The sequence below is a fragment of the Aplysia californica genome, unplaced genomic scaffold (genome assembly GCF_000002075.1).
Source record: "Aplysia californica isolate F4 #8 unplaced genomic scaffold, AplCal3.0 scaffold00170, whole genome shotgun sequence".
NCBI lineage: Eukaryota > Metazoa > Mollusca > Gastropoda > Aplysiida > Aplysiidae > Aplysia > Aplysia californica.
This window is the reverse complement of record NW_004797440.1, coordinates 272,384-274,551: the sequence shown is the minus strand read 5'-3', so window position 1 is coordinate 274,551 and position 2,168 is coordinate 272,384. Positions and strand designations below refer to the sequence as shown.

Genomic DNA, 2,168 nt, shown 5'->3' with positions numbered 1-2,168 from the left:
CCCCCCCAGCCAAACACACACAAACAATGAAAACGAATAAAGTTACAAATTTTAACAAAAATGACTACATAACAGTATAACAAACGGTACCTTTTAATTATAAACAAATTAAGTAAATAAATAAACAAATTAATTAATTAATTAACCAAAAAAAACCAAAATGACATCCAGATAGAAGCGGGCAGAAGGCTCATACAATCCAGAAAGTGTCGTCTCTTGAAAAGGTATTGACAGGTAAACTAGTGAAGCTGTGAATCTTTTATTATAACGTCTTTTGTTATTTGAAATACACGAATCTGGTTGAAACAGTGTGACGAAGTCTTTTGGGGGACACGATTTATAATGAGGCAATGCTGAAACAAACACTCACACCAAGACACCCCCCTTCATCCTCCCTCCTTCCATCAGACAGACAAACGAAGACTGATGTGGACAGCCTCTCTCCTTTACCCCTACTCCCCCCCTCTCAAGACAAACGATTTTTAAAAAAATAATTCACCAAGAAAAATACCAAACCTTTTCCGAGACAATTAATAAATACGTAGACACTCCCCCATCCTCTTCCGAAAAACATTTCTTCCCTCCCCCTCCCCTTTCCGGTCCCCCAACAAATAAAACAAATTATGCTCAAGGATCCATTAACAAGTCAATTAATGACCGCCTATGTGAATACTGTGTCACCAATATAGCACACATGAACATTAAGAACAGGTTTAAAGTTCACTAACTATTCCCCCACTAAGAAAATGGCTTTTGGTTTCTGTTATACCTTGCTGCTTACACGAGAATATAAGCGCAGTACCTTTTTACTTACAGTTATGTAAATGTTACTTTGTTACTTGCTGTTACATACAGTAGTTACGTTGTTCCATGCTGTTATGTAAACAGATTACTTCGTTACTTAGGCTACTGTTACATGTACTAGTTACTTTGTTACTTACTGTTATGTAAACACGTTACTTCATTACTTACTTTTATATAAACTAGTAACCTTGTTACTTACTGTTATATTAACACGTAACCTTGTTACTTACTGTTATATAAACTTGTTATTTTGTTATTTTCATTTACGTTAATACGTCACCTTGTTACTTACTGTTCTGTTACACAATTACCAAGAAAGACGTTCCCTGAATCATTCCATGTACTGTATTGGAGACACGTTAAATCAGACAGGTCTAATCAAGATCCTCTGATCCTATACCAAAAAAAGAAGCAACTTGCACGATTTTGATGTTAGATATTTTCAAAATTACGTTTTCCTCCAAAGACACCTTTTATGCAGCCGAGCAGTGTTTACATTCATTAGATGGGGGTGTGTATGTACGTGTGAGCGTAAGGGGGGGGGGGGGGACACCCTAAACATGTTTGTATAGACATTTGGTGGCTTTTTACCATGGCCTTTCAAAGATGGAGACTTTATTGACAACACCACCATCCTCAAGAAAAAAACAAACAAACAAAGAAACAAACAAACCCAGAAGTAAAATAATAATTTTTAAAACGTATCGAGTTGCCTACCCTAAATTACCAGAATTCCACAAATTGAAATTGTATTCGAAAGCGTAACGACCACGTCCAAACCACGAATGCAAATGACCCAGTCACAATAAATGACATAGGCTAACTCACCTTTGAGTCGCAAGCCTGTAGGCCTATCCAAATAGCGAGTTTATTCTTCTTCACTTCACTTGAACTTCAGATTTCAGTCAGTACGTTGGAGTCCTCTTGTTCCTTACAAAATACAAGTAGAACTACTCTCTTTTTTATGTCAGAGATTAGATCAGCGTCCTCTCTTCTTGCCCTCACACTGCGTTTTAAGCCTGGAATTTACAGCATACCACACTCCCGGCCAAGTTAGCACACCTTGTTATGTTTTCCGAGAAATAGGATTATTAAAAAATCTCAGAGGTCGATCCTGTTGTAACCTTACCAACACATGTGGTCCACCTTTTTGAGTCGAACGAAGAAATAGAATCTAATGATGATTGCGCGGTTTCAGTTTCTACGTTATTTCCCTAAAGAGTAGAGAAGGCTCCGAAGAAAGGACGGTGAAATCTTATCACCTTGCCCGCCACAGCGTCAACGTGACTCAGTTCATTCAACATGAAGTAGAAGAAGTAGCACAACACCAGACTAGCGGTCGCTCTGTCCCCTGATCGGGCGGG

General features: G+C 38.3%; 2 long non-coding RNA genes across 2 annotated transcripts in view; one reads left to right on the top strand and one right to left on the bottom strand.

Annotated features, from left to right (window-relative positions):
• Positions 1-2,155, bottom strand: part of LOC101854167 — a gene marked incomplete at its 5' end in the record, with an annotated part of 14,966 nt that extends 12,811 nt beyond the window's left edge. Inside the window, 1 exon segment of the long non-coding RNA XR_001184831.2 lies at positions 1,633-2,155. This is a non-coding gene — a long non-coding RNA (skin secretory protein xP2).
• LOC118477665 overlaps positions 1-2,168 on the top strand; it is a 29,778-nt gene that overhangs the window by 19,126 nt on the left and 8,484 nt on the right. The window lies entirely within an intron of this gene.